We start from the raw sequence: 13,946 nt of genomic DNA, 5'->3' as shown, positions 1-13,946 counted from the left end.
TTGACTCATTGGAAAAGACTCTGATGCTGGGAGGGGTTGGGGACAGGGGGAGAAGGGGACGACCGAGGATGAGATGGACAGAGGATGAGATCAGACCCAGTGGACATGACTCTGGATGAACTCCAGGAGTTGGTGATGGACAGGAAGGCTTGGAATGCTGCCATTCATGGGGTCACAAAGAGTTGGACACGACTGAGTGACTGTACTGAACTGAACTGATAAGTTAAATCATACAAAGTTAGCTGAGTAGAATCTAATTCTATTGGATCTCATCTAATATCTGGGCTTTCATCAGAGGGAAGTGTGGTTTTCATTGGAGAATAAGTGAGAAGGTAGAGAAGGGACAGATACCCAACAACCCTCCCCCACCCCCATTGGCTGGCCATCTGAGAGGTATTTGCTGTTTCTTCATGATGAACCTCAGAGACCAACTAGCCTAGAGAAGTAGGTTGATCCCTGTGGTAAATTTCCTGTTGTTGCTGTTGTTGCTGAGTCTTTTCTGACTCTTTGTGGCCCCATGGGCTGCAGCATGCCAGGCTTCCCTGTCCATCACCATCTCCTGGAGCTTGCTCAAACTCATGTCCATTGAGTCAGTGATGCCATCCAACCAACTCATCCTCTGTCGTCTCCTTCTTCTCCTGCCTTCAATCTTTCCCAGCATCAGGGTCTTTTCCATTGAGTTGGCTCTTCATATCAGGTGGCCAAAGTATTGGAGCTTCAGCTTCATCCTTTGTCCTCCCAATGAATATTCAGTGTTGATTTCCTTTAGAATTGACCGATTTGATCTCCTTGCAGTCCAAGGGTCTCTCAAGAGTCTTCTCCAACACCACAACTTGAAAGCATCAATTCAATACCTTACCAATATTGGAGATATACTACGAGGGACAGAAAAGCACAGGATTCATCATACAGATTGTATTTTCTGATCTCATCCAGAACCTTTGAAACTCCATGCAGTATCCCATGAACCCTAACTATACATGAGCCAGATTCGAGAATCTATAGATGAGCTGGGGCATAGCTCTTTCCCTTTCCCTAACCTCGCTTTGTGATTCACAGCCACTAAACCGAGTGTGATAGTTGAGCCATGAAACAAAATCGGCACTTGGAATATCCTTCCTGAGTGAGGAAGATGTAATGCAAGTGGGAATGACCAACCCTAGAGTTGCTAAAAAGTGGAAAGACCTGGTGTTTTTCATGGGTCAACTATTTAGTGCTGTATTCAACGGTATTCAAGTATGCAAGGCCCATAAACCAAGTGCCCTCAAGAGCTATCAGCAAGGCTAGGCACAGGGCATGCTTAGAATTGACCAGTTACTAAAAAAAAAAGAATGGTCATATTTCTGCATGAGGAAGAAGAGGCAGCTCCATAGCTAATAAGGAGAGTTAGGAAACAGATGTCCAGCCTAAGATCCTGATCTATTGACCAGATCTCAGGTCCTGGGTAGGTCATGAGGTAGACCACACAGTCTGTGTTGATGGCATTTTATTCAAGAAAATTTTAGTATGCTTTGAAGTGAGTATGTCTAATTGTTAGCAACAAGCAGATTTTCTTTTGTTTTCTCAGTTCTTTTTAAAAGCCTTTTTGTCGGTTCCATTCTGGTTTACGATGGGGTTTAGAGCAGGTTGCCCCAGAATGTGTCACTTTGCCATGTGGATTATTTTAAGCTAAAAACAAAGCCAGACTCTAGACTGTCTTTTAAGTTCTTTCTAAACTGCCCAAAATAATTTAGATGGGAGCTTGTACCAGGAAGAGAGCTAACACCAATCAAATTTTCACATCAGACTTATCTGCATAGCAGGGCACACATTTGTCTACCAAACATTTGCTCTTCCCATCTTTCTGTGATTTGTCTTTCTCCCCTTTATAGTCCGGACTTCTAGCCCCTTCTCCTCAGCACAGCCAAATTAATCAGTTAATTAATTTTTAAAAAAGAAGCAGAATTGTATTTGTATTCTGCTCAGGATGTCATATAAGCCTCAACCTCCTGGCTGTCAGGAAGGCTCATATTTGGGGGTTGCTGTACCAGGTGGCTCAGTGGTAAGAAACCTGCCTCCCAATGCAGGAGATGCACGTTTGCTCTCTGGTTCGTGAAGATGCTCTGGAAAAGGAAATGGCAAGTGCAAGTTCCTCAGCCATGTCTGACTCTGCGGCCCCATGGACTATACAGTCCATGGAATTCTCCAGGCCAGAACAAGAAACAGACACAGAAGCACCTGGATTGTGTGCTGCTGCTTCGGCAGCATTAGTCCTTCCAATAAGTATTCAGGATTGACTTCACTTAGGTCTGACTGGTTTGCTATCTTTACTATCCAGGGGACTCTCAAGAGTCTTCTCCAGCACCAAAATTTGAAATTGGAATTCTCCAGGCCAGAATACTGGAGTACGTAGCCTTTACGTTCTGCTGGGGATCTTCCCAACCCAGGGATCGAACCCAGGTCTCCTACATTGCAGGTAGATTCTTTACCGACTGAACTATCCGGGAAGCCCTGGTATCAGGAAGGAAATGGCAACTCACTGTAGTATTCTTGTGTGGGAAATCTCATGGACAGAGGAGCCTGTACTACAGTCCCTGAGGTCATGAAGAGGTGGACATGTCTGAGTGACTGAGCACTCACACATGTATGTATGAATTAAATTTGTTTTCTCCTGGTAACCTTGGTTATGTCAATTTAATTATCAGATCAGCCAAAGAACTTAGAAGGAAAAAAAGTTTTCCTCCTCTACATCTACAATAGAATGAAAAAAAAATCCCTCATTTTAGAGAATGTATTAATATGACAGTTCTTAGTCTGATTCCTCCAAGGTGCTTCACAGTGTCAGCGAGCCTTGGGCAGTGTTCAGCAATTACTCAATATCTGTACATGGAAGACTTAGACTAGAATGCTACTCATGCTTCCCATTTCACATAATCTTTTATGAGATCAAAAATAGTAGATGAGCTTTAAATGACCCTCCTGAAAGACGTAACTTAATTATACCTTGATTAAAAAAAAAAGAAGAAGAAGAAAAAGAAGAAGAAGCAGGGGACTTCCCTAGTGTCTTAGTGGCTAAGACTCCATGCTCCCAAGTGCGAAGGACACGAGGTCGATCCCTGGTCATGGACTCAACTAGATCCCATACACCATAACTAAAGATCTTACATGCTGCAAGGATCATGTTTGTCGCAACTAAGACTCAGCACAGCCAAATTAATCAGTTAATTAACTTTAGAAAAAGAAGCAGAATTGTATTTGTATTCTCCTGTTCTACTCTATTTTATATCAGTGAGAGGGTTATATACCATTATTCTACTACGGTTTTGGAGAGAAAAAGAAACTTTCCTCAGATGAGTCCAACCTGTAAACTTCCCACTAGAAATTCGCCAGTGTTGACACTCACAGTCCTTTTGCTGCTCTTGTGTTTTCCATTCCTCACTCTGATGGCTGCATTAAAATGAAGGATTATCACTATTTAGTATTTCATAATTGCCATGCCATATGTGTCTATTTAATTGAATTAAGTAATGTCTGTTGTTTATATCAACAGTAAAAACATTCAGATAAACACCAAACCACAGTTTTGATAAAACCCACCACTAACTTCTACTTAGTAGTAAAACGTATGTGTCATTTTATGATATAGTGATTAAAATACTGATTTGCTAATGGCATTCTATGACTAATTTTAATAAAACTTTTGTTAGATTCTACTTATTGATACAATTCTCATTTCTCAGAAGCTTTATGAATCAGGAAGACGTAACAGAAAACATTGAATGATCCTCTTGAAACATATTATTGAATTATATTCTTAGAATCCTTTTATATCATTACTACTGTATTTATTTTTTATTCACAACTGACTCAACTGTAATGATAGGTTCAGAAAGTTATGATAATGAAGATAAATAGGATTTCTATCTGTCCCAGCATGTTTCTTGATGATAGAGATTTTATTTTCCTTTTCTATACAAGTTCTTCATCATCCATAGACAAGACCTTGAAAAGACTGAATAAACTTATTTCAGGAGACATTTGAGTCTGTTATATTTTTCTAGGTTGATTGCTACATATACTCATTTTAAAAGGTATCTGTTTATTTTAAACTACATTCTGTTGGGGAACTATTTTTAAAATCGAAATGTCCCAACCCAGAAATCCTCTCTGCAAAGGTAATGAAGAAAGAAAACACTTTTATATTGAAGAAGCATTGCTAAAAACAAGATTCAACTGAATAAATTTAAATAGCTAATTGGTTTTATTCAACAATTTAAAAATGGGGCAGGATCCTATCCAACCCACTTCCCTAGTGGTGCGGTGGATAAAGAATCTGCCTGCCAATGCATAAGAGACACAAGTTCAATCCCTTGGTCAGGAAGATCCCCTGGAGAAGGAAATGGCAATCCACTCTGGTATTCTTGTCTGGAGAATCCTGTCGACAGGACAGCCTGGTGGGCTGCAGTCCATGGACTCACAGAAGAGTTGGCCATGAAAGAGGCTGAGCACTCAACCAGGCATCCCATCTAACAACTAGAAAGGGGCCACAGAGAGCTGTACAAAACGGGGGGCTTATAGAGGCAGAAGGAGAGTGAAGCATGGGAGCTTAAATAATGAAGAGTTTCCAGCAAGATCACCCTTCCCGTAGGGGAAGGCAAGCCTCTTATCCAGGAGATTACCTCACTAGTCTTGATCAGGAAATTCGGAGTTGATTGGTTTAAAATTCTCCTTGTGGGAAAGACTGAAACTGCAGTCAGGTTTGCTATTAAGTCTTGATGGGGATTAACATAGGGGATTCCATTCGGAGGTTGTTGTTTCTTTATAACAGCATTAAAACAGAGTGTGATGTGCAACACAGGTCTTGTTTGAAGAGACTGTAAAGATGGAAAGAATGCTCATTCCCTTACATAGCTGGTAGATGCAATTCATTTACATGCATGTTTTTTAAGATAAACAATAGAAAAAAGGAAAAGAAAGTGTTAGTCACTCAGTTGTGTCCTGCTCTTTGCAACCCCATGGACTGTAGCCCACTGATCTCCCTTGTCCATGGGATTCTCCAGGCAAGAATACTAGAGCGGTTGGCCATTCCCTCCTCCAGGGAATCTTCCTGACCCAAGGATCGAACCCAAGTCCTTTACATTGCAGTCAGCCTGAGCCACCAAGAAAAACAATAACTAATTCATAAGTAAGAGGACTTGACGATACCACTTGTTACACATGTACATCCTAACTCTATATGGTATTTGGGGTTGCCATCTGTGTTAGCTAATCAGCTACTGGAGAAAAAACAAACCTCACATCTTCATAACAGCAGTTTTCCAACTCAGAACAAGGTTCCCACAGAGGTTAAACTATCTTTTCACAGAAACTGGAAAATAGCGATGCAGTCTCCTTTACTGTTTGGGCTTCCGTGGTGGCTCAGGGGTAAAAGAATCCACCTGCAAAATAGGAGATGCGAGTTCGGTCCCTGGGTCAGGAAGATCCCCTGGAGGAGGAAGTCGCAACCCACTCCAACATTCCATGGGCAGAAGAGACTTGCGAGCTAGAGTCCATAGGGTCCCAAAAGTCAGACATAACTGAAGGGTCTGGGCAGGCAGGCAGGCGCTCTTAATATTTACATTTCAAAGAGATGGTTCCTAGGTCTTTGAGAAAATCAATCCTACATCATAAAAGGTGACAAAAAGCCAAATGAGAAATATTTACAATGACCAGTTTTCTAATGTAAATACTCTAAGAAAATTGGGGAAGGGAGAAGTAGTTTCTTCCCTTATTTTCACAGAAGAGAATTAAGACATATATATATATATATTTTTTTCAAGTAGACAAATATATTTATTTTTGGCTAAGCTGAATGTGGGTTTCTCTAATGGTGTTGCATGGGTTTCTCGTGGCAATAGTTTGTCTTGTTGCCGAGCACTGGCGGTAGGGTGCACAGGCTTAAGTTCCCCTGTGGTATGTGGCATCTTCCAGGACCAAGGAACAAACCCATGTCCCCTGCATTGGCAGGCAGATTCTTAACCACTGGACCACCAGGCTAGTCCTATTTTTATTTTTTATTTGTCCTTATAATCATTCCTGTAGCATCTCATAGTACTCATGGTTTAATTATACCAGTGTTCCCTTCAAAACTCACTAGTTTTCCTGAAGAACTAGGTTGACCTGAAAGAAATAGAGAGATAGTTCTCCAACAGAGATAGATTTATTCAGAATCAGCAGAGAATTGCAATTCAAAGTGCAACCATGATGAACCAAGTGCAAGGCCCTGCACAGAAAGGGAAGGAGAACTCTGTTACAGAGGGGAAAATGAAATTGAGAGGCTCTCATCCAATGGCTTTTCACTGGCCTAGTCCTTGCCAGGAAATAAGAGGACTCTTTCTTTTTCCTTTTGGACTCTGTTGTATTTGCTTCCCAGGTGGCGCTAGTGGTAAAGAGCCCACCTGCCAATGCAGGAGACATAAGAGATGTGGTTCGATCCCTGGGCCAAAGATCCCCTGGAAGAGGGCATGCCCACCCACTCCAGTATTCTTGCCTGGAGAATCCAATGGACAGAGGAGCCTAGCTGGCTGCAGTCCATGGGGCTGCAAAGAGTCAGACACGACTGAAGCGACTTAACATGCATGTGTGTAGTCTCAGGACTTGAGAGTACCCCCTTCTGGTCTCCCGACCCTATATAATTGACAGTTTTGTTTATTAATATTTTGCAACTGCCATTGAGGGTGCTGCTGTAAATATAAAGACAAAATGAATAAGAAAGAAAACCTGAAAGGCAAACGGAGTGATTATTTTCTTAAATGAGGCAGCCATGGCACACTAAAGGAAAAATTACTCCATGGTATATTACAGGTTTTCCATTTTTTTAGTTCTACTGTTGGTTTTGTCATTGTAGAAATCACTCTAAAGCTGTAAATGACAGGCCTAACCACATGACCTTGATATATGGCTCTTAGGTCTATTCCATGAATAGATTTTGACTTGTAAGTAAATGTGTGCACTAGCCTTTCTCTTGGAGAAGGCAATGGCACCCCACTCCAGTACTCTTGCCTGGAAAATCCCATGGATGGAGGAGCCTGGTAGGCTGCAGTCCATGGGGTCGCTAAGAGTTGGATATGACTGAGCGACTTCACTTTCACTTTTCACTTTCATATGGGGTCGCACAGAATTGGACACAACTGAAGCGACTTAGCAGCAGCAGCAACAGCAGCAGCAGCGTTTCTCTGGTATCCATAAAGAAATTGATAGGACCATTCTTAATATTTCAATAAATGCATTTTTCTTTTTTCTTTTTAACTTTCTTGGAAGGCACAGAATACTTTCTTTTTGTTGTTGTTCTAAGGACACTAGATGTTAGACTTCCACAGTGTTACAGGCCCAAATCGGGGCTTCCCTAGGGGTTCAGGCGGTAAAGAATCTGCCTGATCGAGACCTGGGTTCGATCCCCGGGGCATTGAGGGGGGGATCCCCTGGAGAAGGGTACAGCTTCCCACTCCAGTATTCTTGCCTGGGAAATCCCTTGGACAAAGGAGCCTGGCAGATAGTCCATAGGGTTGCAAAGTGTCGGACACAGCTGAGTGACTAACACACACACACACACACACACACACACACACAGAAATCACAGTGCTTGGTTTTCATGTTTGTGACATTTTACTCTGTTATTAAACATGCATGTTTTTACATGATACTGGGAAAGGATGGCTCATTTGCAACTGGGATTCAACAGAGGCAAAGAGGGAAAATTCAAGAGGTCAAGGGAGCATTGGGCCACTATTCTCACCAGAGAGAAATAGACAGTGGATCCTTTTACCAAGGCCAGAGCTGTCAGTTCCTGTGGAAAACACAATGCAAAAGAAGAAAACCCTAGAGGTGCAGATCTAGACAGGAGACAGGGAATGACAAGAACCAACTATTTAAATGCTCCCTGAGGGAAAAATATAAATGCAAAAGTACAGGAATTGAGGTTTAAAGAGCTTTTTATGACTGTTATTTTAAAAAAGCAAAAGTGAAAAACAACATGTCCATTCCAAAATGGTTCCTGACAACACTTAAATAATAAAATGCTTGCTGAAGAACTGTGAACACCTTTCCATGGTATTCTTGTTCCCCTTAAAAACAAAGTCAAGTTATCTTGACACCTAAGCAAGTTGTTCCTTAAAGAAGGCTCACTGTGGTTTCATATACCTCAAAGTTTATTTGACTGAATATTGAAAAATTACCTTAAAAATCAAGCAGTTATGCTAGCTTAGTAAATAAAATCACAACAGATGTCACATGGCTAATTGTGTTTTCCATGCTTTCAAGAAAAAAAAAAATGTGTTAATAGGGATATGCCTAAGGTCACCTTTCCTCAAATTAGAGATTAAATTATGTATTAAAATACTTGAACATCTGTGTTCTAAAATATATACATTCTAGTTTTCTTAAAAACTAGATATATGCTAGCATGTAGATATATGCTACTGTTTAGTCTTATTTGAAAGAAATAATTAGCTTCAAAGACATAAAATTAAGTTTTCAGGTTAGCCTGTTAAAGTCCAGTCACAACTGACTTGAGTGTGAACAATATTCTTTCAACTGTATCTCTGTGAATGACATCCAGCTCCTTGTGACCAGGGTTCCTCTGTCCATGGGGTTTCTCAGGAAAGAATGCTGGAGTGGAAAGTCATTCCCTTCTCCAGGGGATCTTCCTGACCCAGGAATTGAACCCGTGTCTCCTGCATTGCAGGCAAATTCTTTACTGACTGAGCTGCCAGAGAAGTCACTGAGTCCGTCTGGCTCACAGCTAAACCCTCTTTCTGCAGCACAAGGCATTATATTGGCTAAAAGACTTTGGTAGATGAATAAATGCATATATAAATCTAAAAGTCAAAATTTTGACTCGAGACCACACATCTTTAATTAAGTAGGCTTACCATGTGACAATTTCTAGAACAAAATCACTTAGCTTACATGGAAACGAGAAGCATAAATCTAATTCTAGAATGAGTTCCATTGCTCCCGGGAGATTAAGGCATTCAGAAACACAATCTTGGTTTAAAAATATCATTATGTTAATGATCTCCAGTGTAAATAATTCCTTAACTTGGGGTGAGACAAAGATTACATTAAGTTAGTAAATTCATTGTTGTTAATACAAGAAGTTCAGAGGGGTTCACATTTAGCATGGTGACAAACACTCTTCCAGTGGTTTTAATCTCCCATTCAGAATAAGTTTAGATAATCCAAAAGGGGTCAGATTCTTTGGAATTATCTTCATTTTTGTATAGTACAAAAAATGCCTACTATCGTAGGGATCCCCACTTGCCTATGTTGGAATAGTGAAATATATTTTAATATGAGCACGGAAGGATTACGTGTAACTAATCACATCAGGCTGTAAGCGTAGCTTGTGCCTTTTCATAAGACTAGCCTGTGTACAGGCATTTGCTGTAAGCTGCATCACAATTTAGCATTTATTACTGTGTACTATTACCACCATCATGTATTTGAAGACTAAAATAAAAACTCAAACAAATCAAGACATAGATGTCAATTTTTATATGTAATATCAATAAAAGCCAAATATAAAATTCATATAAAGTTTGTGGAATTTAATTTACACTGTTTCTGACAGCACAGATAAAATTATATAGAAAAAAAGTGCTATCAGTTTCAATTTGGAGGGAAACCAAAAGATCTAGACCATCAGTAGTATTCACCTGAATGTTTTAAAATGCTGAAACATTTATAATTATTTTTATTTTTTATTGCATATTGGTTATAACACTTACAGGCTAAATATATGACAGAAAAGAGTAATTTAATTTGTTTTTAATATACAGTAACAACACGGTGAGATAGCTTGTATGATGTGTGTGTGTGTGTGTGTGTTCTGTGCACGCTCAGTCGTTTCACTCTTTAAGACCCTCTGGACTGTAGCCCACCAGGCTCCTCGGTCCATGGGATTTCCCAGGCAAGAATACTGGAACGGGCTGCCATTTCCTTCTCCATATGATGCGCATGGTGGTTATCAACGTATTGTCTCACAACTCCACATTCACGCTTTGGTACACCTGCTCTAAGTGATAAGCTCCATTTTCTGTTTTATAGTGAGCATGATTTTAGGCTGTGTCGGTAGAGGGCGCTGGAGAAAGGCAGAAAGGGGCTGCTTTAAGTGATACTTCTGGGGTTTTTTTGTACCTGCCACACTGTACGCCAAGGAGCAGTGTGTTGGGAACATGTAGTGTCACTCAGTCCCGTCTGTGCACCCAGAACCCACAGCTTTTGGTGACCACGCAGCCCCAGCGCAGAGGTTTTCTTCCGTGCTTGCATCACATCCGTAAACGAGCTTTGGCTCTGACAACACAACAGACTTCACTCTTCTGTAGGCCTGAACCCTGTCCTGCCCTGAGGGGTGGAGGGGTGGGAACCCTGTGAAAGGAAGTACGCCCTTTACTTAGCTACGTTTGCTCTAGACAAAGGCAGATAAACCCTTCAGAGTACACTTTAGAGTTCTTTCTTTTTATAGTTATGATTCTGTCATAGCTTAATAATTCTTTATATGAACTCCTCCTACTTAAGTTACTATGTGTCTCTGTCTCCTGATTGGACCCAGGCCAATATAATGTGTGTGTGTGTGTGTGTGTTCAGTAGCTCAGTCGATTCTTTGAGACCCCATGGACTGTAGCCCCCTAGGCTCCTCTGTCCCTGGGATTTCCCAGGCAAGAATGCTGGAGTGGGTTGCCATTTCCTTCTCCAGGACATCTTCCTGATCCAGGGATTGAACCCATGTCTCTTGCGTCTCTTGCATTGGCAGGTGAATTCTTTACCACACTGCACCACTTGGGAAGACACTGTAATGAAGCACATTAAAAAGAAATTGTAACATTTTCCCCTTATTTTGTAAATGATTACAATAGCTGGTATGAATATTTATTTTTTAGTCATGTTTGCTCAGGAATTCAGTTTAGAATAATAAACTTCTTCCCCTCTAGGGAAAAACCATCATAAACATTACAGTCCTATGCTGTATTTCAGTGCATCAGAGAGAAAAGTTATGACTTTATATATAAATAGGTATGTCATATTTTCTACTGTGAGAATACTGTTTTTGAGAAGCCAGTATAAAAACTATCCCTTTCCCTGAAACAGTAGGTGATGTAAAAGTCAGAGCTTTTGTACAATGTACACATTAAAAACACTGAGATTCAGTGTCTAAATTTATGGTCTTCAGTTATTATTTCTGTCAAAGATGAGGAAGAAAGCCAACAGAAGTATTTTTTTCAATGCTATGAAAAAAGGGAAATATTTAATAAAATTTTATTAACACAGCTGATTTACAATGTAGTTTTAGTTATTAGAGTGATATGATTTCCTGTTAGCTGTTGTGTAGCAATTGTTCTGTAACTAGTCTGGGACTTAATACTGATAGAAAGAGTTTAGACTGGATAGAAGTGGGAGACAAAAAACTAACACTCACATAAAATCAGCTCTTGGAAATTGCATAAGAATCAAGGGAAGGAAATCTAAGCAAAGAGACAAAGTATTTCATCTGAAGGTTACAACAATGGATACTAGGCAACAATGGAACAAGGCAGCTGGACAGACAGGCAGGTCAGCACAGGCCATCGGCTGTCCAGAAAGACCAGCAAGAGTGTAAATTCCGTGTTAGTAACTTTAATTTAAGGCAGCTAAGGAGTAAAACATACATGCTAGACAGAATTACAGAAACACCATGGAAACTGAAGAGGACAAGCATAATTCTTGCTTCAGGGCTAAAACTTTCAAGACTGATTAGACTGAAGAATCTACAAGAACATAGTGAGACTAAAATCCTAGTTACAGAGAGGAAATGTGCAGGAATCCAAACCAGGATCGTGGCCCAGGTTAAACAAAGGAGGGAGATACAGCTACTTGACATGGAATATAAGACGGCTTCATCTCAAAATCAAGTCTAGGAAGAAGAATGTGACTAAAGGAAACGACTGAAGTTTCCAAGAAATTATCTCAGTGTTGAAATGCTGATTTACTGGACTGGAGCATTTAAATTCTATCTGATGAGAATCTTTCTTGATCCTGGGTCTGGATGAAGCTTTTCTAGTTAAAGTTATAAGGGATGACAGTGCATGAGGTAAAGGAATAAATCTGGTCATAAATCTTCATCACAGAAATAAAGAATTTCTAATTTGAAGCCCTATAAGAATTAAGAATTCACCTATGTTTATTTTCTTCATATGTGGGCTGAGCTTTAAAAGTATCAAATGGTAAAAAAAAATGTTAAATAGCAGAAGACAATGAGATTAAAAGTAACACAGAAAAAAAGAATAATAAATATTTGACTTTCATAAGGCTGATTAATTTCTAAACATTTTAAGATAGCACTGCATATTAAAAATGTACTTTGTCAGGACAATGAAGTATAGTAGAAATAAGAATAAGACATAGATCTTGGCTTTGCATCCTTGTCCTCCCCCTCATCATTGCATGAACTTGTGCAAATTACTTCTTTCCTCCTTGCAATAATTCATCTGCTAAAGATCTATTTTGTAAAAGGAAGGGTTGGTAATCCAGCTATCTATTGCTGGACAAATGACCACAAAAGCTAGTGGTAAAAACCCTACAATCATTCTACTGTAGTCTATAAGTTTTGTGGGTGAGGACATCCAGTAGAGCTTGGATGGATAATTCTGCTTTTCTATGTGGCCCAATAGAAGTCTTTTGATCATATTTAATTGTTAAAACTATCTGGATGGGAAGGTGGAAATCTGTTACTTATATGGTGATGTGGTGGGTGTATCCGAAAGGCTGAGTTCAGCTGGAATTATCAACAAAATAACTAATGGTGGCCTCTTCAAGTATGGCCATCTCAAGGAATCTAGAATTCTTACATGGTGGGTCCAGGTGCTACTGCTACTGCTAAGTCGCTTCAGTCGTGTCCAACTCTGTGCAACCCCAGGCTTCCCCATCCCTGGGATTCTCCAGGTAAGAACACTGGAGTGGGTTGCCATTCCTTCTCCAATAGTGGGTCCAGGTACCAAGAGAAATTCTTCTAGGGAAGAAGGTGAAAGTTGTGTGAAGTTTTACAATCTAGCTCCGCTTCTTTCCTGCTTAGTTGGTTGAAGCAGATCTAATGAAGTGCATATTCAAGGTGGGGGACGACAAACCCTGAATATCAAGAGAAATTTCAAATAATATGCTTCCATGTTTGAAACCACATAAGTCCTTGCCCTGCTCACAAAATTACTAATCTTCCTTCTTCATCCAATAACCACCAAAAGGCTCATCCTATTATTCTATAAAGTTCAGGTGCAAGGTCCTGGATCTTGTCATTGAAATTAAATCTAGCTACAGACAGATCTCCTTAGCTTTTATTCCTTGAATAAAGTTGCTCTTGATCTAAAGACTTATGAAGATGAGAGACAAATTATCTGCCCCCTTCCACCTAATGTCTGAAGATGAGAGAAGCATAAGAGTAAACATTTCTGTTCCAGAAGGGGAAAAACGAGAAACAGGTAGCCATCACTGTCCTATAGTAATTCTTAAATATAATCAGGTAGAAGTTTTTATTTCCCTAATTAAAGCTCAGTCTTAATCTCTGAGCATAATTCTACATGACTTTTGGTTTTAGACATGCCATCTGAAAACTTCCTTGTCCTTATAATGTAACTTTTCCTGTAAACTCTAGGTTTCTTAAAATCCATTTTTCTTCATTTTTTTCCTTCTTATAGAATTTGGGGCTTCTTAAAATTTAAAATTCTTTCTGTCCCTCTCAATCTATGCTAATATAATCCTTAAAATGATATCCATAAATCTATTTAAGATATAAATAAATTTTCTCTAACTTGCTATTAAAAGAAATTCTCACATATTGGATATGGGGAAATCATTCTGGCTTATACTGGGGTTAACTTAAATTTTATGCTAACTAGAATAGCCTACTTGTAGCCTATCAAGCATATATTATATATCAACTTTAATTATTGAAGAAAAGA

The sequence above is a fragment of the Oryx dammah genome, unplaced genomic scaffold (genome assembly GCF_014754425.2).
Source record: "Oryx dammah isolate SB20612 unplaced genomic scaffold, SCBI_Odam_1.1 HiC_scaffold_24, whole genome shotgun sequence".
Classification (NCBI taxonomy): domain Eukaryota; kingdom Metazoa; phylum Chordata; class Mammalia; order Artiodactyla; family Bovidae; genus Oryx; species Oryx dammah.
Note: the sequence above shows the minus strand (reverse complement) of the source record.